Source organism: Synchiropus splendidus, chromosome 7 (assembly GCF_027744825.2).
Source record: "Synchiropus splendidus isolate RoL2022-P1 chromosome 7, RoL_Sspl_1.0, whole genome shotgun sequence".
In the NCBI taxonomy this organism is placed as follows: domain Eukaryota; kingdom Metazoa; phylum Chordata; class Actinopteri; order Syngnathiformes; family Callionymidae; genus Synchiropus; species Synchiropus splendidus.
The window spans coordinates 8,487,524-8,513,504 of record NC_071340.1 but is presented as its reverse complement, the minus strand read 5'-3'; the positions used below and the strand labels follow the sequence as shown (position 1 = coordinate 8,513,504).

Sequence of the window (25,981 nt, the reverse complement as noted above, 5' to 3'; positions counted from 1 at the left end):
TGCAACACCTAAATAAAGTGACTGGATGGAAAGTTTTGGAAAGCGTGGATCCGGCACATTTTGTTCTTCAAATCTTGGCACACAACAGGATTCAAGCGAGAAGAAGAAATGGTCCTTGTGAAATGATTTCAATATAAAAGCACAGTGTATTTTTCGGGCTGGCGTGATGCAAGCTCCTCGATTACATTTGATCAAGCTGGTGATGGTGACACGCGGCACCGGTGTTAACTTTGTGAAAGACACGCTCCACAATAATGATGTGTAACATTTCAATGCTAATGGCACTGTGCTGTGAGTAGGAGGAAAACCACCCAGCATGCCTTGCGTCTTTAAGATCGTGGGGGCATCAATCCAAGTTCAGAGACCCTCGCGTTCCTCCTGGAAGGCCGTGCTTTTGGTCATTACCCAGAATTGGGTGAAAAGGATGGAACAGCGAGTCCGTTTCTTGCATCTACTTGACCACCTGTGCGAGCTATTTTGATGTAATTGTCTACCTTTTGAGCACTTGGCTTTAGCGTTACAGTGTGACCGCTGTTTGGGCGAAGTAGCGACCGAAAATAACGCATTTTGAGCGTATTGATCGTTTTATACTGAAATACTTGGGCGGAAGTGACTTCTTACACACGCTGACTTGACACAGCACATTTTTTGTCGGCGGAAATAGGCAGTCGACACATTTCTCCGCGTCAAGTTCGAGCCTAGAAACTTTTTCCCCCGTGTTTTTCTTGACTTGCAGAGGAACGTCCTCATGGAGACGCAATGAGTGTATCCGCGACGGGTCTTTTCTCCCCACACTGCCTCACTGAAATGACCAGTTTGTTTGGCTCCACGCCGGCGTCATCTTGACTTTTCTCCGCACATTTCCGTTATGCGAAGTCCAACCTGTTGGTTAGTCGTCGTGCTGCGGTGGATGCCCATCCGAGATAACGGTGAGTTTGTTGTGAGCTCCTATCACGCTTCAAATGAGCTCTTTTTTGGACTATGAATATCAGCACTTGTTGTCATCCTTGTATCCTAAGACGCTAGCACACTTTTTGCACACCGCTGCCATTTTCCTTCAGAAAAAAAGTGCTCCTGCAGAGGAATTTAAATGGATCTGCTTTGTATAGTTCACACAATCGTTTCTGTTTTTTGGCAAATGTCCCACTAGTTTAAAGGAAACCGTCCTGAAATAACAATATTGAATTTTTTTTTAGCTCAAACGTCAGAAAGTCTGGAGAAGTCAGTCAAATGAAAATCACTCTGATGTTCCCAAATGTAATTACTACGACATTATCTTGTTTTCCTGGATCAATGTTATGTCGAAAGTCTCGAGTGCATTTATCTCTTAGCACTCGATCTGACAAGCCTTTGTCACATGAGGTTCTTTTCATCTTACTATGGGATGATGTGTCTGCGCGACTTAAACAGTGTCAGATGCCGTTGTCTTTGCTTCTTGTCTGCACGCCTTCTACGAAGCAAATACCTTGAGAGAACCAGGACGATGTCAAATAGAGGAAAGATAAAGGTTGGTGTAAAAGTATGAAAAGATCATTTAGCGGTAATGTCTTTTTTTCCGCGTAGAAATAATATTTTTAGCTGGAAGTGAAGTAGGACCTATCCATTTTTTGTGCTGTTAGTTATTGAAAGCACTTTGTTCCTCATATTTTCAAAGACAGTGGTGAACTACACTGCAAGTTGTGGTGCTCTCAGTATGTTGTAAAAGGAAAAACATGCTAGACTAATTGTGTGTATGTAGCAGTCTTAAAAATGAAAATAAAATGGAAGCATTAGGTTCCATTAGCAAACAATTACTTAAGACTTATTTTGACCTTTAAGTTTTTAGTCTTGCCTTGTGATCATTTTAGCTAACTGTGCAGAATATGGTGAGTCATCAGATTATTATATATTCTATTATATATTCTATTATATATACTAGAATATTTGCTATCGAGAAATATTGCAGTATGACCCAAGTATTGTGATGTGCATTGTATTGCCAATATCCCTACCCAGATTGGAGTCTGGAGTACCGTGACCCAGCGCAACAACGAACACATTTGGAGTTATTCATAAATATGTCTGAAACATAGTAATATGGCGATTAAGTGACACGTTTGAGTGGACAAATTAATTCTCCTGTGTTTTTATGGTTGGTTTGTGTAGGTTCTCACACAGAAAGTGAGAATACAGACCCTTGTTTATGATGTCTGATATTTGAATTCTGTGGAATGTTTGAAAGCTAAGTTATGATAATATATTGTTATTAATACCAGTATGATTCATGTCCAGCTCATGAGTGTTGCGTACAGTCAGTGGTGACATTTGACTCTTGCAGTGACCAAATACTGCCGGATTATGTCGGATCACGCCGTTAACCCAATTCTCTGAAAGAAATTCTTCTCTTTTTCCTGCTCAGTCATATCAAATTGCTCATCTGTATTTGTTTTCTGTTTTATGCTGCACTCTTCTACTTCTCCATTGTCACGCTGCTCATTTTGACATTCCTCCTTTTGCAGCTCTCTTTCACTTTCATCATCACATCATCTATAACACATTGTGTTAGCTTATTGTTGCATATTAAATTCATATTAAAATAAAAGTCACAATAATGAACATGCATGCACTTCAGTGGTTTTGTATACATGCATACAAAGTTGACTTGAAATACATCAAGAGAAGTAATTACACTTTTAAAATGCTGTCCTTAAACTGTGGTACTGCTGCAACACAAATTATTGTATGTGATTCAAAATGTTGTGTTCAATAATGTATTGCATTGCTATTACTCAGTTTGCAATGTACCAATGACTTTTCTTAGGTTAGCAAATCGTATTTAACAGATGACGGTTACCATTGTATTTGAGTTTAAACACATAGATCTGTCTACACTGTGTTATGATCTGCCCTCAAAAAAATCACTCAGTACATCAGGCTTTTAGCTAGGATTTTGAGACAGGGTGTCCAAAGCCACGCCCCCAGCCCATAACCCCGCCCACAGCCCATTCCCCTCCTGTTACACCATGTCAACAACTGACTTGCAACTTGCTATGTAAAAACAAGCTGTAAACATCTATTTGTACAAAATAAAAACTTTATAAAAACAGATATGAAAACAGAGATAAACTCAGTAGCTGCTGCTTCACACTTTCAGATGCACGAGTCTCCTGCTCCAGGCAGTTGTTTTACTCAGCTGACAATGATTAATTAAAAAAAAAATCTATATATTTTTAGAATGATTCTTTCCCTTACTACAAGCTAAATGTCTAGAGTTTTGTTCATCTTCTTTTATATATATATTTATGCAAGAAAAGCAACAGTTGTCTCAGCTGTGTATCTGTTTTCTAAACATTCATTCATTCATTCAAACAAACTATATATAAAGGTTTGCCTCTTGATTAAATAAATATAACCATGTGAATGTTTATCCCTGTTAAGCTATTTTTCTCTTGTTCAGCAAGCACTTTGTGCCGTGCAGCAAACTGCACCGCTCCACAGCGCAGCTCACTGCACGGCGCAGGGGAGCGGGCTTTGTGCCCTAAGAAACGCCAAAATACTCTTCGATTAAAAAGCTATGAGTTAGTTTTGTATTTATCTGTGGTCAGACATCTGATCGATCACAGCGGGCTTCCATGCCGCGAGTGTGGCGACTCGCGAGATGTGGATAACTGCGGGATTACGCCGGTAAACAAATATGGCGACCAAGATACGGCTGCAAAAGTGTTGGAAAGCAGCGAATTTCGATCATATTCAGAGAAATTACAAGGCAGAAACATCCTTTTCATGGGAACTAGTGTGATGACACTATGAGTAGGGCATTTAGGAGGACGTCCATTTTTTATGTTTTGCAGTTAAGGACGCCCATACGCCCTCCAAGCTAAAAGCCTGCTCTAGATTGCCATCTGCAAGTTCTGAAGTGTGAATCCAAAGCCCTTGTGATGTTGATTGAGACTGTATGTCGCAGCAGTCAGGACAGCTAACTGAACGTCTGCCAGCGAAAGCGCACTGATTATGCTTGGCAAACATGATCTGTTCAGTGAAGGATAAATGGAGGTGTCAGTGGTGATCTGAGGTGCTTGTATCCCCTGAAATACCACTGAGGAGGTAAGAGTATTTGGGCGACATGTCTGACAGCTGCAAGTAGGCCGTAATTTTCACTCAAAGAGTAAGATTAAGAAGACACATGCCAGCTGGATTGGTTGCTTCCTGTTCAGTTTCTATTTATCAACTTTTCCGCTCAAATGTGGCCTCAACCATTCCTTATTCTAGGTGGAATTCCAGACTATAATATTCCACCAAGAAGAGCTACATTCATTCACAAAGACATTTGACATAGTTCCATTATAATACATTCTTGTCCCACGGGATTGTGCTCTGTCATGGTAACATGACTTGAACAGCGATTTTATCGGATATAGGCCCTTCCTTGGGGGGGGCTCTGTGCGATCCACTGAAGAGACCACAAGAGAGGTCTGACCCTCAGCGGCCCTGCGGGAAGATCAGCAGAGCTGAGGAAACGCTGGCAGTCAGACCAAGACAGATGAGGAGGAAAGATAGGAAAAGAAAACATCGTATTGAAGGTTCAGTCCTGGACCTTGACAAACGCGTTGTGTTTTGCTAAAGCTATCTCGTATTCGGGGTCATTTTCTCCACGCAGCTGTGGTAATTAGAGAGTAAATGTTGTGTCTCTGCTCTTGGTGGTCAGAAATGTTGATTACAGGTCCGATGCAGCTGCATTCGTGCGACTGTCTTTACATGTGTGTGCATGTTGAGGAATGGAAAAACACTAACTCTAAATAACCTAATCTATACTACACTTTCCTAGTTAAGCAAATGTACTTCTAAGTTTTCTACCCCAGAAAAACAATCACTTTGCACAGTTATTAGCTTTATTCCTTTACATGTTCAATTCTTTTTTAAAAGAGCAACTATGATTCTGCATTTTTTCTTGAACATTTCTATTTTTGTGACGTTTAACTTTGGTCTTAGTCCCCCAAAACATCTGCCAAAGCATCTTCTGGAGTCCCAGAAGTATTATGGTTTTTAGCTCCATTGAATATGTTCCGTCACTCGGGAGAGACTCAGAGAGGAGCTGCTACTTCACTTGACTGGGAGTATCTTTCCCAGTCGAAGCTGCTGGATGTTGCCCAGGAGAAGGGCGTTTGGATGGATGTTTCATTGAATCCATTCATCAGTAAATTCAAATTAAAATAATCTCAAGAACAACATTAAATATTCCAAATTTACATGTGTAAGCTGTCCCTTCTCCAAATCTGTATTTATTTGTGGGAGAGATGATTGGTGATATATTTTGATTTATTCTTTGCCTTTAGTGTGAAGTTAAGAAGTCATAATGATGCATGATTTGTATTTGACACATTGATGCATGATGACACGCATCTTCAGCCCAGATGTCCAACATCTAAATTGTCAACTGCCCTACAGGCCCTTAACTGAAAAGCTTGAGAAATTGGACATGTGTTTTTTCGGCAGGGTGCCTTAAATTTCCGATCATTCGTGCCTGTATAGTACCCTAATCGACATGCATCATACTGGTTTGCATGAAAAGGGTGTTCTACGAGCTCCACCTCTCTGCTCTGTCAGCCGACCAAAACTCATCCAGATTATTTAAAAATAACTAAAAATTATGATCTGCTTCTGTCGGTACCAGTCAGATTTGTGCTGGCGTCCCACAGCAGCAGGCACCTCTGCTTGAAACACAGAATAAGCCGAAGTGTCAACAGCTTGTAAAACACGAAGTAGCATGCCATTGTATCTGCAGCAGTAAACGTGGAGGAGCCAACTTGTTCGAACACTTTCTTAGTGCCTATTTATGCTCCCTTTATGTACGAAAATATACCCATCCTTTTCAAACGGTACTGTTGCTCTTGCACAAACAGTGAAAACAGAGGTAGCGTTGCGGGAGGTCATGGTTGGTGACAGCGGTTGGTGACGCCGTTGAGTTTATTGCGACGAAGCATTTCCGCCATTGTAATGTCATCTTTGTGTCCCATTAGAGCTACGCTTCAGGCATGTCAACTCTGCCCTACGGTTTCTCGTGGTACTACTCTGTTTGGTCCGTGTCCGTATGCTTTGTGGAAATGTGCAGAAATATGGACGAAATGAACATCAGAAGACTCTGTCCAGATGCATATGGAATGTTGAGCATAAGTGGGCCTTAAATTGTCATGCCTTTGTGGACTACTCCGGGCGCTATTTTTGTTATGTGGATCTTTTGAGTTGCTACACTCACATTAGATGTTTGACACGGCATGGAAGAGCACTATTATTGATGGAATGACTTCCGCTGTTGATGGGAAGAAAACCCTGCTCTTTTTAGTCCCTAACTCCGTTCCAGTATTTTCCGCAGACATGAACTTATCCAGTGTGTTGTGCTATCTTTCAGTAGCTAACCAAACAATGATTGTGCTGTCATTACTGAAAAGCACTGCAGGGTACCAAAATCTTAGCCTAAATGAAGATGAAAAAAGGTGAACTCTCATATTTTATTTTAACATCCCAAGACCATGCATCCTCAATTATTCATAATGGTTCACAACATTTATGTATTTTGTACTCCTACGTTTTAGGCACATTTAAGGAGACTAAATCTGCCATCTTGTTGATATTAAAACATTACACCCACTCTGGAGACAAGATGGCAGGAATGTCAGCAACAGTTCTTGCTACCAAACAACAATCCCCTATCCCCTAGTTATTTTTGGCTTGTTTGAAATGCAATTTCCTTATGCTGATGTTTCCAGCTACGTGGGGTGAAATGCGGGGGTCACCTTGGACAGGTCACCTGCCCATTCAGCGCACATGTAGGCGCATCTCGAAAAATGTAAATGTGGTTATGAAAATCAAAATGTTTCCTGGCACAATGCATAAAAAAAATAGATTCATTACACATACAGTGAAATATTTCAAGCCTTTGTTTCTTGAAATCTTAATGTATGATTCACGAAAATCCAAAGTTCAATGTCTAGGAAAATTCCGTACATACATCAGTTAAAAAAAAAAAAATATATATATATTTTAAACTGAAATCTCTGGCTTCTAAAATGCATGTCTATTTCTGTGCACTCAAACTTAGTTAGGCCTCCTCTTGCAAGAATTACTGCATCAATGTGGCGTGGAGTGCCCAGAGGAAACCCACACAAGCACGGGGACAGCACACAACCTCCACTCAGAAAGAACACAGTTGTGCTGCAAACCCAGAGGTCCTGTAATCATGGAAACCACTAGCTATATAAATTTAATTCACCTCTTGCTCATGGAACTTTCCCACCTACGACTTGTTATGATGGCTTCCTAATTTTGTGTTTCACTTGTCATCCTGACATTGCAGCGCTGAGATCATTGCAGAATTCTTTTAGAGTTCAATGTCCGAGCGTTGATGGTATTCCAAGTTGTTTGAGTGGAATTCGGCTGCAGTGAATAAACACAATTGCTGTAAAATTCAAATTTAGCATCACCTTCTTGTTCATACTACAGACTTTTTTTAAACAATTTAAGCAAGTTAAGTTGATGAATTGGTTGCATGTCACATGTGATATTAGTTGGAAGTGTGTGTAGCCCCACTAGAACTTTGAAGTGAAAGAACACATTCTCTGTCAAGTGTGACGTCTGCATTGATGTAGCTTAAACCCCCCAAATAGGACTTCCAAGATCCTAATTCCTAGTTAGATTCATCGAATTAGACTTCCACGAATTCACGAGACTCACAACCCGGGAACTCAATTTACACTCTGGTGGTAAACACACACCCACGCGAACATACACACTGCATTAGACTTTAAGTCGTGTCATGGGTCTGGACATGTTAGGAGTAATCAGAAAGGCATCACGAGCGGCAGTGACTCATTCATGAAGTCCTTGTGGATTTCCCAGAGAGACGTCGTCTTTCTCCCTGGATGGAATATTTGAGTCGTGCATGAATGAGCCGGATTGTTTTGATCTCACTGGAGCAGCTGTGAATGATGGAGAGTTGTTTTTTACTAACTGTGTGGAAAGTTTCACCAGGAATTTGAGTCAGCAGCGGAGTATCTATGCGGCGTCTCTCTTTACCCCTTTCTATGACTTCTGTTGATTACATGAATTTCTGTGCTTGTGCCCTCTTTCATGGGGTTTGAGCACCTGATTTAGTATAAAATACTATTTAGTATTTTTCCCTCAATTAGATACAAACTAGGAAGGTACTGAGACAGTGCATTCATCCGCCAAATCATGTCTAACAATTTGATGAATAAAACACCTTCCATGACTGAAGAATTGTGAAAATGCAGGAAGTTGACTGTGTGTTTGAGTTTGTAGTGGCAATATCGACGCATGTGATCAGCAACCGCAACATCATTTGAAAAAGGCGGGTCGATTTTTATACATAAATGTCGCACCAATGTGTGTGTGGGAATCTGAAGATAGCTGTGATCAGGGTGGATGATCAAGATGGGTGAAGGTGGAAGAGGCTGGCTTTCTGCTGCAAACCCTGAATGCTGATTTATGAAAGCTTGACTAGGTCCATGATTCTTTTTTTCTTTTTTTTTTTTTTTTAATTTCTAACATTATTTTATCAGGCTAGAAAAAAAAGTTTCACTGGCTCCTTGCATATTTTCACTGGCCCAACCACCAAAAATTATTTCAACAATTTTTCCTTATATTCTTTTTTGTTTTAAATTAATTTAATTTCATTTACAGACAGATGAAATTTTAAAAGAAATGTGAAAAAACTAAAACATAATTTATTCAATTAAGTTGCATACAAAAACAGACAAATGAAAAAATATAAAGAAAAAAAACACCTTAACCACTGAAGAATTACTTTTCACAAACTGGCTTTTCTATATTCCCACAATGTAGACTACGGCTTTGTGATCAACTCGTTTTCCTCCCTATGTTTCTAATTATGTTATGTTGCATCTCACAAGACTCAATAACCTGGTCTGAAATGTCCTTTGATTCCAAGATGACTGACTATCAGATGACCGACAGGAGGGTTCACTCTGATTTTTCCTCTGTGTAACAAACGCTCCAGTAGATGGATCTGCGACCACTATATAGAGTGAGGCCTCCTGTCAGTGGGCAGAGATGGCTGCTGCAGCTTGGAGATGGGAGATGAGGAAATCAAATATATGTGCATGTACGTGAAGAGTTTCTCTCACAGACACATTTTATCATACCATGAGGTGTTTTGAGGCTCAGCTGATCACGCTGCATCTTGACTTACTGGAGCCACATGTGGTTCTTTAGCCTCATGACCCTTCAGCGTTGACAATTGATGGGTCGGTCACAACGGTTTCAGGAACTCTTTGAAATGAACAAGGTCCTACTTTCATCCATCTCCTCCCCTAAGGCGTAATTCACTGAGCCTTAGTGCTCACGTAAACATGCGCAGAACCGAGCAGCCTACCAGAGCGGTATTTTGTCCTGTCACCCACTCAGAGGCAACACAGACGGAATCTGGAGTACATTCGTTCCTTGTCGTGGTTTCAAACATATTTTTAATACATAAAACACTCTGGATCAGTGTTTTACAACCGGTGCCTGTGACACACTATTTCACCCAATTTGTCCGCAGACACAAGTGGGTGATATGATGATATTGAATCATGACATATGACCATCACTCGCTGCTGTGCTGCGCTTGGTGCTCCTCTTCCCATACAGACTCACAGCAAAGAAGCCTGTCGAATGCACAACTTCAAGTTGTTGATAAACTTGATGTGCAAAAGGTTATCTATTTTTTGTATTCAGTTGTTGTACTAAGTCTAATTCTGCATGTTTTTGGAGCGCTAGACAGTTTTTCTTTGGTGGGAAAGGGAACAAAGTGGCTCTTTTGAATGCTAAGGTTGCAGACCCCTGGACTAGCCAGGGGCCGGTAGAAGTACATGTTGAACTTTAGGCACAGTTTTTCTAATAACCAGACTTTTCTTTGTAAGTGTTATAAAACACTTGTGGCCTGCAGATAAGTTTCCCTCGAAGTTGAGTAATACCAATCAGTGTCTTCATCTAAAGCTTCAAGGATGTGTGTTATGAAAAACCTGCTAAACGCATCATAGAACTTGTGATTGATTTGTGATATCATTCTTATCTTATTGACTGTTGTCAATATTCTGAAATACATTGAATATTGTATTATGCTGTTAGAAAACTGTCAGAGACCGATACACCCACTGATTCCAAGGAACTTGCGCTGCTTTATTTTTGCCCTATTGTGTCGACCATGCTCACAAGCATGACCACCTCTCCTTAGCACGATGTGCAGGTGTTTCCTCTGAGTTCTATTTTATTTTCCTGCCCGTATTCTAGTCCTGACGCTTGGTGTGTGTATATATATATATTTATATATATATATATATTGCACCTGACTCCAAAACAGCATCTGGTCGTTTCCGACACCTGACCGCACCGACAAAGGTGTCGGAAACGACACCTTTGTCGAATGTCATGCTCGGACCCGCGGGTGTTTGCTAAGTGTAAGCTGCGCTAACAGCCTGCTGCTGAGGAACCAGCAGTCTCACTTTCATCAGCCCAGAAAATGCTCCGTGCTCCGTCAGGTGCTGGTGCTTTAAATGCCGTGTTTAACTTGAAGGTGCCTCACTGCACAGCTTTTCCCATGCAGTGACAGGTAGTGATCGGCATTCACCGATCACGCTGAAATCATCCGATCATGAGCGGTGTATGATCGATCAGAGCATCCCTAATATATATATTTGGAGTTTGAATGTTTAGTTTGAATGTTTAAGGGGGTGAAAGTTTTGAAAACCATCACAGATACACAGCTGATACAAGTGTATCTGTAACTGTATCTGTATTTGATTCAACTGTATCTTTTTTTTTTTATTAACATTGACAGGGTCAGTCAAGTAAAACAACTTCCCAGGACACCCCTGCATCTGAAAGTGAGACTGAAGGTCTTATGGAGGCAACAGCTACTGAGTTCATCTCTGTTAGTGTTTGTTGTTTGACTAGGATGTTTGTTTTTATAAAGTTATTTTTCTACCAGTGGGGGTTTACATACTCCCTGTTTCAAAATCCTAGCTAAAAGCCTTACCAGGACTTCTCAAATACAGAGTGGATTCACCGGTATAGTTCTTCATTACTGTTCATTACGTGGGATTCTTAGCAACTCCTGAACCACTGGTTCAATTTAAGAAAGAATCAAATAGTGGTTCTTGAAAGAACTCCAGAGCTTTCCAAGAGGCTCTTCGAACAGGGAGCGGTGCTGAAGCGCTGACTTTCAGTGTGATTTATTAAATGTGTATCATGAAATTTAGATGCCCAACTTTAGTTTTTCAAAGCCAGCCTGCAAAGCGAGAAGTACTACAGCAACTCAGGCCTCAGTTAACATTGAAAGCAGCATGTTGGCTAAAATGCTTTCTGTCTGGATTGTATAGACCCAAGCATCAGAATTTTAGTCTGTTATTGGCATGTCCTTGTGTTTCTAAATGATTGAATCTTGAAGTCAAGTGAGGTTTGGAGGAATGTAGGTTAAACTGGTTCTGACACTTTATGCTGTAACTAAAATGAAAGAAGTCATATGGGCTCCCGTAATGAATGGTGTTTTTTAATTTAAGATTTTTATTGCTTGGCAGGGCTGCCAAATATTATATTAGCCTTCCCTTGTTATAATTGGACATTTGTTCAGGCTTGATGGAACAGCGTCTTCTTGTGCAGCCTCCAATAAAGCGAGTATTGTGATTTCTTAGGCCTGCAGAGAGTGTGTGATGCAGAAAAAAAAGAGATTCCAGACAGTTCCCCTCTCCTCCACCGTGCATCACATTTGTTCTAGCCGGGGCCCAAACTCTTCTCTTCATTATTATCCTGTCATTATGTTTCCAGGAGCCTTATACTTTTACATTTCCTCAACATGCCTGGCTCTGTTTTTGAAGGATAATGATGAAGCGCAGGCTGTGCAGACGTCTTGTATTAGTCATTGGTGAGATGCCAGACAGCTGGAGGACAAGAGGAGATAATTAAACAAGCTATTTGTTTCTATCGGCATTCATCGCTTGTGTCTTCAGGGAAAATCACTCTGACACCCTGGAATTGTTTGTGTATTTTTGAAACACTCACACAAGTGAATATTTTATTGGAGGGCTTTCTAAATTATCATCTCTGGCCTTTTGTGTCCAAGTATGTCGTTTATTTTACTTCTCGTTTGTGCTTTTTCAAGCTCAGTTTTTCCTAAACTGCCCCTGTCTCCGTTCCCAGGCCACAGGAAATGAGCAGAAAGCGGCAAGGCTTTATTTCAGTGTATCTTAAGAATAGCAGCATTGTACTGTGTTGAGCCCGCATTGTTTTGGGAATGAAGGACGGCGCTTGAGACCAAAACAAAAACTCCATACAGAGACGCACATGCTAACAATAAGTCCTCCTTATACAACTTTCACATAGACAATCCAGGTTTATGTTCTCTAGATATTCGTGTTAGCGGTAGCACTACGTATAATGAGATGTTTAACTGATCTTTGGGCTGCATGGTATGGCCTGAAATTCCTATCCCTTCACAGTCACTGTATATATCACTGCATGGATACTCGTGACGGAAAAAAAAAAAAAAAATACTGGAAAAGAAAATACTGATCAGGTGACTTCTATACTTGCTTTGTTTTTTTTCCCCTCTGGTTTCCGCATTTTCTGGGCGCAGTATCTTGGCCCTTTGTATGCCGGAGAAGTTAGGTACTCTCACAGGCCAAAGCCTGGTTTGCGTGTATTCACATCTCTCAACACTGGTTCACCTTGACACTCTTAGTAATTGAATCCCTTTCATGATACATCAATTCATCAACAGCCCTCCAGGGTGTTTGATCATTTCAGATGTTAAAGACATAAGCCAGAAACTTAAAAGTATAAGTGAAATACCCTAAATATAGTGAACAATCGTGAAGGAAAATAGTTGTTTTTGCTCAACCTTCGTCATCGTCATGTCAATCTGGTGTATCTTAACCTTGTACTCTTGATGTCACTTCTGATGATGTTTATTGAATAGTAAATTATGATATTCTGATTTGTTTGCGTTTCTCCTGTGCACAACATACAGCATATGCAACATATACTTGGTACTGTACCTCCTCTGCAGCTGGTTATTTATAGTCGGATCCACATTTCATTGTGTCCAGATTACTTGGGCCCCACTTCCTCTTTGCATAATTATTTTCTTATGCAGCGCCATCAAAGCTTCGTTACATCTCACACAAAGCGCACATACTTTCCGATCCCATCCATATGCAATTGCTTATCTTTGTTAATTCACCTCTTTCATCTGAAACATCAGTCAGGCAACACATGTACATGCTGAATTAATTGTGATCGTCAATGTACAACATCAGATGAAGTGAAATTAAGGTCGGGGCTCACTGTCATGGATTTTGTAATCTGTATTAACAAAGGACAGAGGCTTATGTATAAAACATTGCCCTACACTTAAGGTGTTCAATAGAAATCAGTGATCCAGATCCTGGGTTTGTGCGATTGCTTGTTTTTAGCTTGTGAGATTGTTCCATCCTCTCACTATGATGCCCTTCAACTGTGGTTCCATGATGCCAGGTTTTTCTTCCCACATTTTCCAGGGTTTCCACCAGGAAATTGGTTAGCCGTGGTGTTTCTGGGGCGTGGATACAAATGTAAATAATGCGCAACAACACCTTTGAGAATTTTGTTGTGCTCCTAATGTCTCAGACAGTGTCCCTTCAGATTTATTTTGGGGCTAAGTTGTGGGCAGTTCAGAGCGTCCCTGAGCTCTGATAGTGAACACTTCGGAGGAATGTGTCGACCAAATACATATTATGACTACCTTTTTTGCTGCTTCGCCCCGGTTTGTCTGCTTTTTTTCATTTGACCAGCTTTAAAAACCTTTGATGGGCAATTCAAAATAGCAGAAAGTGTTAACAGCGTGAGCAGCAACGATGATCCATGATGTTCTAAGTTCTTGGATTACAATTGAATCCAAGTTCTTCTGTGAACCTGATTAAATTGTGACTACAAATATTTAACTTGACTTCTTTGTTGTGCTGCTCTGCTTATCCATGCTACTTTCAGGGACATGTTTCTATATTGTTGTTTGCTGCTCATTAGGGACGGGCAATAATTTATCGTGCATGATATACCACCAAACACAATCTCCACGATTACAATTCTGCATCTCACGATAAATTCGATGAACATGTGACACACTCGCTGCATTGGTCCTGCATACGTGAACATGACGAGACCGCAACGGCGCCCCGCGCTCTCCATCTTTGTGGCATTTGACAGCCGACACTGGCGTGTGACAGTTGTGGAGCGTGTGATGGGCTTTTGTTCCCCATCGTAGTTTTAAACCTATTTTTAATCCAGGGAACCTTTGATAATGACACTGGTCGACACACTGAGTCTCTGGATCCCTGTTTATTTTATTAGATGGAGTGGTCCTCATAGGCTCACATCAACACATGCAGGTTTCCCGCTGCGCTGGCGCCTCGGTGAAACACCGTGGTGAAAATAGTTGGATATTGGACAGAGCTCCGCTCCGGTATTGGCGGCAGCGTCCTCTTAAACGTCTCCATTAGAGTACACTGATCGTGGACACACTCACGCAGGAAGCGCAAATCCTACGACCCGGCATCAGTTAGGGACATCAACAAATTCTAAACAGTATTCGTGAAACATTAAATAAGGCAAAGATAAATAACCATTCTAGGAGAGAGAATTGTGAAAATGTTTTTCGTCACACAAGAGAAAGGACTGACAGTTTGTATCATGATTTTGAGAATAGAATATGACTAAATGATTATCGATGATTGATTTATTGAGATACAGCAGACAGACGGCTCAATTTAACCCCTAAGTAAAGCGACCGGGTTCTACTAGAGACATTGAATTTCTCATCTCTACACTTGATTATATTTATGTATAAACAAATAATGATGTTGGAGACAAACTACACTTTCAAGTGTAGTGTGCACAACACATGTAATAGAATGAAAATGGTGATAATTATTGTTATCGCTGAAATTACTACATTTATCGTGATAACTTTTTTGTCCATATCGCCCAACCCTACTGCTCATTATAAGGAAAGAGAAGCTGATTTAATATTTCTTATGCAATGGTTATTTTTTTCTGCGGGTGTCGCCAAGGTGGGAGCCATGTTTTTCAAGGCGCCGCTAAACAATTGAGACCTGGAGAAAACCTGCTGTCGTCTTACGACCTCCAGTGGTCTACCTGTCTTGCTTCGAAGTGGACTTCTTGTTACCTCTTGAGAGCAGTTTTATCAGTACGATACAATACCTATCCCGATACAGGGGTGGTGATGCCATACATTACGATGTATTGCGATAGGGCTGCAACAATACATTGTTAGAAGAGCCATCACTTTAAAGGGGAAAATCTGAAAATTTCTTATGACATCAGTCCAGTAAAACCCTACTCTTGACCATGGATTCCATCTGACCTTCTCTAACCTGGGATCCCACACTTTTCAGCTTGTTTCCCCCCAAATAAAGGTACCACTGTACCGTGATGCCCCAGGAGTTTGCATACAAGTACATCCACATGGATGTGCAGACTGAGGCCTTTTGAAACACAAATAGGTCTTGATAAGGAAGACGATTAACAGAGCACCTTCAGCATTGGGGATTTTATTCAAAGACATATTTTCCAGTTTTTGTTTTCAGTTCATCAAAAAATATATAAAATATATAATTTTGTATTCAATCCTCAGCCCTTGCATCTTCCACGATTCCCAACAGCCACTTTGGGATCTTCCTCTCTCCCTTGAAAGGTGTTTTCAAACCTCTTGACTGTGGTCTTCTTACCCCTTGACTACAATCTTCTGCTTCCCACTACACTTCAGTCTTCTCCCCTCTTTAAAGTCGTCTTCTTCTGGTCATTTTACTGTCCTTTTCCCTTGAATTATGCCTTGACCATCTTGTAGGGGGCGACCTTGGCAGTGACCTTATTTCTTCCTGTTAATATTGTTTTCTTCCTTCCGTCTAGCTGAGCAATATGGCCAAAATGTCATATCTAGATTCATCCCAGATGTCTCTATATGGATCAGATGCGATATGACAATTGCTTTAGTGAAAACAATATGATACCAAAGGATGTAGAAAGTGGATGTCTGCCACTGACCGGCTATAGCTGTCAATCAACGACGAGCAGCCCTTTGTTGGTTGGCCTCTGCCGTAATTTTACACGCAGGATGAGTGGGGTTGTGGAAATAACGTTTCGTCTTTCTTAGAAAAAAAAAAAAGAAAACATGATGAAAAAGATCAGACCCAAGAACTGCAAATGCAATGATTAAATATGAGATTCTTCATCTTACCAAACATCACCAAAGAGACAACTCTTATTCCATGGAAATGATCAGTTTCTGCCAAAGAGGAAACAGCTGATGAAGTTACTTGATCAGCCTCACATGTAAGTTATTTAACCAGTTAGGGAAGTCATGGTGAAACGTGGCCCTTGTGTTGTTCTCAAATTGCAGTTGATGATCCAGCATTAACAGCTCTCTAAAAACATGAAATTGTTGGGCTTACTATCATCTCACTTCAGCTAGGCTGATGGCTTTTTAAAAAGTGTGTAAGAGGAGCTATAGATTATTCTTCTGCTGTGGCTCACGTGTTTTTGTCATTACATGTGTGCGCTGGTTACGGCTTGCCAGGGCAGGGCTTCCTGTTCCTGAAAAACTATATTAGTCTGACTCCCTGAAGTTAAAATCCCTTTCTTTGTCAAGGTCTCTCACACCTGGACCCTCACTCAAATTCCTCCACGTTCCTCATTATCTTGTCTTCCGGACATCCTGTGTGTCTTCTGAGTCACTCTGAGTCGCGCTTGTTTCCTCTCTTTTACCCTTTTCTGTTTGAGTTCCTCATTCCATACTGCCTCCCCCTCTTCTCTGTTTGCCCACCAACGCTCACTCTCCGCCAGCTTCGTAAATGTATCCCCATTATTAATCCATTCAGTGATTCAGAGAGTGAAAATTCAAAGGTGGCAACAGAATCTGGTTTTCATCACCAACCATGTGATGCCCATATTGTTTTTTTCGTCTTCTATTTTTCCACTCCATTTTTTTTACGAGAGAAGCCGTGGTGTTTGATGTTTGGACTGGCCTTGATGTCATGCAGACTATTCCTGTCATAAGAAATAGATTGGATCCGGCTGATGGTGGTAATAAGGCCGGTGCTTCGTGAGGGTCAGAAGGATGTGGCTGTCTGTAAATTACATTTTAGATAATGAGTGGGGCAATTAGACGCACATCCTATTTTTGAAGTGATTAACCAACAGGGGAAGGGCAGACTTGTGCACACATTCTATGACATGTCGGGGTGTGCATGTGTGGTCGGGTGAAAAGAGAATATTTCATTGACTGCCCACTGTGTACACTTGAAATTCTTATCCCGAGATTGTGCGGTTGTGACTAAACACCGAAACATTATTGTCATTTTCCGTAACAAATAATATTTAACTATTAATAAACTAATTACTTGTTTATTTACGGTTAATACTTGGTAGTTATGGTGTTGTTTAGAGTGAGCTTTCGGTGACTATTGCAGGATAGAATCCATCACTCTTAACAGGACACCAATCAATACTATGCTAATGCTGCAAATACACAAGAATAAGTAGTTTCTTTAGGGTGATAAATGTTATCTTAACCTTTTACTGTTATTAAAACATTTATAGTTTAGACTGTAGAGTTAGTGAAATTGTCAGGTTATTCAATTGGTTGAATAAACTTTCAATGTTTTTTTCATGCTCGCTTGTCATCAAAATACTCCAAAGAGATACTACAAAGAGATTTTGTAGTATCTAATGCAGTCATTCTTACAAAGTCCTACCGCCCTGCCAACTTTTATTTTGTTTCACTTGTGTTGTACAACAACAACAAAAAAAAATCACTTACTTTCTTAAATAAACAAATTTACACATGAATTAACGTTTTTAAAACTCATCTAAAAACATATGTATGCATGTGCTGGGGAAAAATCAAATATATATGGATTTTTTATATGAGAATATTTTGTCAATTTATCAGCCTTTTTCCCCACATTATTTAATAAAAAAAGTCATATCTGTTTCCGCGTGAGCTGTTGGGAAGCCGAGCTCAAGCACGTCTCCTGCTCAACTGTGCAGCCGATCAAACACATAAGTTTAATACTTTTGACATACTTTTATTTTCGAATACCTACTGCTGTCAAATGTATATCAAGTACTCGTTGCTGGATTCACGTAGCTGATGCTAGCATTGGGCAGCCACAGCGCCATTTCCCGAGTGCACCACGGACTGCATTCATAATGTATATGCATACCAAGTCACTTGGCTATGGCGAGACAAATGGCAAGTGTGGCCTGTCAAAAGCCTCTTTTGCGAGAGTTTTATACTGGTTACGTGAGAATCTACCACCGTGTTATTGCACATAATGTGCTTTGTATATTCATAAGAGTGAATAATACTTAATAATACTTATAAATACACAAATACAACCATGATCAGCACTTCCACTGATCTGTAGGAAACCATGATGTGCATTTATATTATTATTTATTTTTTATTGGACAGTTGAAATGGACGATGAATTGCAATATAAACCAGAATCATGATATAAATGGTCTCTGCACCGAGGTATAGGGAAAATATTGAATTGGGCCAATACCAGGTCTTCCCAGCCCAAATATGTTATATTACTTCAATAGTTTAAAACATTTGAGAGCGTCTGTCTGAATCTCAATTCATTTTGGATGTTTTTCCTGTAAAACATAAATTTCATTTTAATAACTGCTGAAACGCCTGATGATGTCATCCTCTACTAGCAGCATGCACCAGGAAATTACAGCGGTGGCTGTCAGACAGTTGGCTGGACTGTGTAGATGTTTCTGTGATTTCTGCAGATGTCTTGTCAGAAGTTTTGGCTTGTTCACCTCACAGATTAATGCAGTTGGATTCTTTGGGGGAGGGGAATTTCTGGGAAGTGATTTTCTGCCCCACTGAACTGACTAAAACAATAGAATTCACAGTGAGGACATGTCCTAGAGGACGCTTATCTTCAATAGTAAAACCATAATGTTTTTTTATGCTCAACAAAATAAAATGAGCAAGCTTAGAGTCCCAGCTTCTAGGGACAAAAGGACACCCTGGACAGATTGCCAATCCATCGCAGGAGTTGTCAGAGTGGTGGAAGTCCACGCTAGCAGACTGAGAACCCCAGGGAATGGCTCACTCCAAACTAAAAACATTTTTTGGATTCAGTCTGATCAGTCTGTTTTTACTGAGGAGCTAAAGAAAATGACTAAATAGCATTAGTTATTTAGCATTAGGTAATAGCAAGCGCCTAAATAAGAATGTGCTCATGTGGTAAAGTTCAAATCATGCATTTCAATTCTAGAATGAACCAATTCTGGGGTGGAAATCCTCCACTCTCTTGTGCACCTTACTTTTTGGCCATGCACCTATTTTTTGAGCCAAAATGCCACGGCTGTCTTAAACTTTTATTCATTAAAAAGAACCACACGACTCCGCAATGGGGAGCAGGGGGAGCACACGCTTCGTCCCAAAAACACGGCAAACTACTCCTCCGATTAGTAAGTAAAAGTTAGTTAGTTTAAAGTTTGGAACTTATTTGCGGTTTCCTCCTGTCAGACATGCCATCAATCACAGCACGCGTCCATGCCACTCGCCAGATGTGGATAACTTCACAAGCATGGCCACCTTGATGGCCAAGCTACAGCAGATAAAGGGTTGAGCGGTGGCCAAATTCTGTCATATTCTGTCATGAAGTTACCGGGTGGAAACACACATTTCATGGAAACCAGTCTGACGACACTACGAGTAAGGCATAATTATTAAAAGTTACTAGACCATTACACATCTCCCACAAACTAAGTGTGGTTATTGTTTGTTTTCTGCCGTGATCTTATTGAAATTATCGTTGGCCTGTTTCCATGTTCCATATATTCATGAAAAATAACATGAAAACTAATCCTCTCACTTTTAAAAATTGTGGAGCACAGTGCAACTTTAACAACTTTCAATGACCTAATGAAAATGTGTGATGCTTATTTTGTAGAAATTAGACGATCATGACATGATAATAAAGCTGAAGATCTCTGCAGTTCTTCAATGCAACTGGGTGGACAAGCAAGCATGTCTTTTCTGTCCAGAGCCAAAAGTTATGATTTTTATTCTGGTGATTAGTGATAGTCATCTATATATACAAATAGATAATGTTTAGATTTTTTTTCTTAGGTATGTGGTTCCTTCATCAGTATTTTATTATTTTATTTTGTGAACCCAAAAATTATTATTCTCTCCAGTGCATCTAATCGCAAAAATCTATCTGAGACAAACATTGTCTGTTGTTGTTTTTTTATTCAGTTCTTTTTTTTCTGGCTTCAATTCTTTTATTTTGACTTTTGCATCCTGAGAGCTGCAAAGACTTGCTTGGTATTTGAATAATCTTGTTTATTTAATAGTTGGAAGATGTTGATATGATAAAGTACCACGAATCACAAGTTTGAAAACACATTAGTTAGTGTGCCTCGTGCTGTTTTGAATAATAGTTTTCAGTTCCAGTTTGGCATTTTCTTTTTTTTTTTTTTTTTTGAGAGTCAAAAAAATGACAGTGTAAGTACGCTGAAGAAAACCGATGACAGTAAAACTGAAAATCTCTGAACCAGGCTTATCTTTTGAGTTAAAGAAAAGTTAAACTCTTTGACGGCCATTGTTTTTTTTTCCACAGAGCTTTTTAATACCATTAAAAATAAAATGATATGAAAATGAAATGAAATGAAAATGAGAAAATAAGTCAGTAGAAATATCACAAGACTCATCTGTAATTGTAATTTTCAACCTTGTGAGGGAGAGTGTAATTTACAGCGTAAATATGAAATACAATCGACAACTCTGAAAACTGTGATCATTTATGCTTGTGCTGCAGTTTTCCGTTCTTCTGCAGCAGAACCTGCTAATGACTTTTTGTCCTGCTACTTCTTCTTTCTAGACTATGTAATCTTCTATGATACAAAGTATTTTGTACATGATGGTGTTATGCCTCTTCTTCTCGAACAGCTGGTGTTGTTGATTATTAAATGTGGTCTGAATTATCTACCAGTGACACGTGGCCGTAGTGGACAATTCCTGTGCCTCGTTGAATCATGGAAATGTCACCACAGTTTATCACCCATCCATCTGATGTTGGATCGGTTTGGAGCATCTGAATAAGCTGAGGTCCTGAGGTAACTCACTCTGACAAGATCAATTCTTGTTTCAAGCCTGCATGCTGCTTCCTTCCTGCCTGATTAAAAGATCAGATCGAGCTTTTTCCCAGTAATGAGGGGAGCCTTTCTGCTCTTCAAACTCTGTAAGATCAGTTATCAGCCTTGCATTAATAGCTGCAATGAGGTTGTTTCAGGCAATCTTTTTCTGTTACACCCAGAGGCTTGGTATCAATGTTGAACGCTTTCGCCGGAGAATTCAAAAGAGAAGTTTTATTAGTGGCTCAATATAATACATAGTCTTATTTTTGTGTGCCTCCCTAGATGGTATCAGGAGGTCACGAATCCGTGCTTCAGAGAAATTTAACCCAAACCTTTTTTTTTAAAGTTGGACATATTTCTAGACGCATTTCTATTTTTTTTCTCAACGCATTGAACGCATTGGAGCAACAGCTCAAAATCATTTAATCGTGACATAATTGAGCAGACCAAGGGGGTTTGAAATGCTCAAATTGAAAAAAACGGGATGAAAGCGTCAGAGTCAGAGTCCAGGTTTTGTGGTGAGCAGAGAGGGCCAGTCACACAAGTCACACAACTGATGGTGGGACTTGGTCATGTCCAATTTTCTTTTAATAGACTCCACCATAAGAAACGTGTCAAATGTTGGTGGAAGGTCAAAACTGTAGCATATTTAAAGTTACCTTACCTTACCTTACCTAAAATGGTGCCTCAAAAGGAAGAATTGTAGCAGCTTCTCTTCCATTTCATGTCCTTTTCTTGTTGACTAATCTCCCTCTCTGGATATGTCACCGTTAAATCTGGCCTCTGATTGGTCAGTGTATTGCAACTTGTCGCTGAGGTTTGCTGAAGAGTGTTTGATAATACAGAATGTTGCCATAATAATAATAATAATAACAATAATGCTGACTTCAAATGTAAATCAGTCTTTTTTTTCGGGCATATATCAGGTTTGAATGAAGTGCCCCTCCTCCATCTGAAGACACTGAGATGAGGCTGCAAACAGGCTGAGAAATAAATATAAATACTGGCAAACGGGAGGATGGAACCCACCTGCACGACTGTTGCAACACATTATTAGCTGTGCTTATTCAACTCTCTGGCTTATTAACTGAGTAATCAGACTGTGCAGCTTGTACAATGTTACCGGACTGAAATCTGAACGAGTTACAGTAGTTCATTACAGTGACTCATGCGCTTGACGTCTAAGTTCAATGGACTTGGAAGAGCTGCAGAACACTTAAGTGGTGCAGTTATTTGAGGCTTGGAATACTACACTTCATGAAAAACACAAGGCACTGAAGTACTAGGACGTACAATGGACTCAATGACAGTCACAAATTCTGCTGTGGGGTTTGAATATTTTTGATTTTGTGTGCACTGTAGTGCGGTGTGGAATTTCTTTTAATATAAATGAAGACAAAAGCATATATGTCTGACCTCTTGACCTCTTCTCACCAAAGAGTGAAAGGGAACATTTATTGGCAAAAAAAGTGACTTGTTTTATGTCTTTATGTAGGTTTGATATCGGCCAATTCTTTTTTTTTCCATATCCATACACTGCCCAAGTGCAATTTGCAGATGAAAAAGATCATTTTCTTGTTGTTTTTATGACAAAGCCTAAACTGTCTAGAGCGAGGATTCACCCACAAGCTCTTCCCTTGTGGCTTTGAGATATTTGTGCTGTGTGTTTTTGTGCCAACTGCGAGGCTGTGTTTAAGCCACCACAACAGTAACAGGAAACCAAAAATGTCACATTTGATGGGAAATGCTTGGATTATAGAGCTAGGGGTTTAAATTCCCCTGATTTTCACATGTTGACAGGCTCTTTAGAGTGAGTTGCTCAGTCAACGATCACAGAGTACATAGAAGATGGAGAAGAAGAGGAGGCCTGAAAGTCAGTAGAGGCATAACCCACTACGTGTGTGATAGGCATAAAGGATGGAGGAAGAGCGAATGATCAAGAAATCCTAAGAGGAAGAGTGCATTCAGGGTGGACACAACGGAAAAGGAATGTTTATTGGACGGTAGTCGAGTGTATGCGGTTGAATTGAAGTGAAGGAGAGGGCGATAGTGAGGTTGTCTGTGTCAGAGGGACAGCTGGTAGGAATGTTTGGGAAGCCAAACTCGGGAAGTTTGGATACTCAAATGACAAATGTACCAGGAAAAGAAAGCAGCTAATAGGGTTCGCGCATGTAAATGCCGACACTTGCTGAAGGTGAGTGGGCAGGAGATAGGTTTAGGTGGAGCAGGCTGACTTGTGTGACATGATCACGGATAAGTGGTGAAATTGTGAAATGTTCACTCTGCATTCATCATAGTCGTCTAACCAAGAGAAAAAAACGGCCTCTTATCACACATGACGAGTTTCTCAGTAAATCTTTCATCATTTGTAGAAATGCTCTGTGCAACTGTTCTGTACAAATTTGCTGATTAGGGTTTGAGCAGTTTCTTCCAGAACGCAAAGTCTTTATTGGTAATCTCTCGCTTTTGGTTTGCCAAAGGCAGATGTTGACATTTTTAGCATAACTGTTGTAATTGTTTTTTTGGGTAGAGATACACACCTTACTGCATGAAAGCATAAGATAAGAATAAGAATAAACTGGTCGAGACTGGTTTTTGAACTTTGTGGTTTCGATGTGTTTTAGTACACAGATTGTAAAATACATGGGGATTTATTTGTTTCTTTCTTTGTTGCCTTAAACGTTAGGGTTGTTATGGTTAAAGGTCTATCTACAATGCATTATTAGCTCAATCATAAGATGATTCATGATGTATTGGGCTTAATAGAAGATGTTAAGAGTGCTCATAATGACATATGATATATTGATATTATTTTTGAAAAAATATCATTTGTAATAACATTGTAATATGCTTAGAGTGGTGGTTATCTTATTCTAAGGGCTCTTAACTAGATTAAATTAAGTCCACAACTAGACTTATGCTTTATAAAACCTGTCACAAATTACCAGGCATGATTATGAACACTCATAACATATTCTTATAAATGCATGTCTTATGATTGTACTAATTATTAGATTAGATTAGATGGCCTTTATTAGTCCCACAACTAAGACACATACCAAAGACAATACAACAAACATCCACATGTCTGAAAACACAAAGCTTTAAAAAGCATTAAAAATGTGCGCTTCAAATGCTACTGTATGTTATTTGTTTTTGTCTTTGTTTATCAAATAATTTTCACTGACAACTGGGTCCTAAAAAGATCAGTTCGCCAGAGATGGCTAATAAGACAAGAAGAAGTTGGGATCTGCTTCTGTGTGTTTGAAATGTTTAAAACTGGAGTGTCGAAAAGAAACCCACCCCAGTGGGCCCATTTTCAGAGCTTCCTGGGTGCTGGCTTTGATCGACTGAATGGTGTGATAGGATCTTGTCCCTGTTCCCATGTAGTGTTTCTCCCAGTCTCCACAAAACTGACGTGCGTACAAACAGCTCAATCAGGAGAAAAGCTTCTTACTTGCTGTAAGCTTTCGTTCTTAAAGGGAGTGGTGCCACGGTTCTCATTTATAATCATGCTGTACTCAAGATGCCATGCTAGCGACCCACAATACTAGTGTTTACTGGTACGGCTCCCATAAGAAGTTTGTCAATAATGTACAGCAGCCATTTCCAAGGACAGGCCTGGGGCCATTTTTGGCCCTTAGTCAAATTCATTTTGGCCCACAACCTTTCGACAATATCATAAAGAAGAGCAACCAAGTGGCAATGCTTATTTCTAGAAACACTACTTTAGAAATATCTCGCACTTCTGTTTTTAACAAAGACTGCATTTATTTCTTGGCCCTTTTTGAGAACAGTTTTCCTGGTGTATGATGATGCTCAATGTTGCCACAGAATGAAAGGACTTGGGAAGAGGAATTGCAGGAAGAAAGGAAATATGGTTGACACCCGGAGTTCAAGAGTTGCAAGAGTTGAGAGTTTAACCATTACCTTGTTTTGCCTCTATTGCTCAGGTGGTACGTGTTGTCACACTTTCAATCCCTGCTCCTGAGCAAGGGACTTAAAAGTGAGACTGCACAAATAAACTCAAGTTTGTCGACTGTTAATAAAAAATGTCTCACAAAATGTTTGTGTGACGTCATCGTCCTCAGGCCTCTCAAGTAAAAACGGACGACAGAACTAATCTGAGGGTCACATAACTGAACGGCTGGAGGAAAACCATGGGAACAGAGACTGCTGAAGCCCCTAGAGGGATGTAGTGAGAGGATGTGTGTGTGCGTGTATGTGCGTATATGTGCTGAGTCATGGCTGGGCTGGCCATACAGATAGAAACAGACTTCTGAGGGGGGCCAGCTAGAGGGGTGCAAGGGGACATGCAATGACTGAGCGTTGTTGTGACAGGACTCATCCAGGAACTTTGGTGACGCAGAGCATCAGCATGCCCAAGTTTCTATTGCGCACATTGACGTACACAGTTGGGTCACTAGTTAGCGCCAAATAGGGCTTACTATAGGACCCCACCCCATGTCACGAAGGACACAGGTGTGGAGAAGTTTTAGCTGACAGATAACAAGTCGTGTTGGTCCATATTTTGTCCGACCACAACAACCCCCCACCCTGAATTCAATTTCTTGCGGTTTTCTGTGATCTGTTTGCTGTAACCCCCCCCTCCCACCCTCCCCTACACTAACCCACAGTCAGCCATATGCACACACACTTCCTGTGTCTAGGAGAGAAGCGTCTCTGCTGCACTAGAGGAAGATGGTTTGTACTGTAGGCAAGTGAGTAGATTTGCAACTTATCTATAGCTTTTTGGGTAAATCAA

General features: G+C 40.2%; 1 protein-coding gene across 5 annotated transcripts in view; it reads left to right on the top strand.

Moving 5' to 3' along the window:
* The first annotated feature begins 663 nt into the window (after positions 1-663).
* Positions 664-25,981, top strand: part of sh2b3 (SH2B adaptor protein 3) — a 53,088-nt gene continuing 27,770 nt past the window's right edge. For 3 of the 5 annotated variants that reach the window (XM_053870116.1, XM_053870117.1, XM_053870112.1), the window contains exon 1: positions 664-929. The gene's annotated coding sequence lies outside the window, so the exon portion shown is untranslated. Of the gene's footprint in view, positions 930-1,108; positions 1,508-25,849; positions 25,938-25,981 lie in introns of those variants that run through there. The other 2 variants (XM_053870115.1, XM_053870113.1) reach the window with 2 other exon arrangements.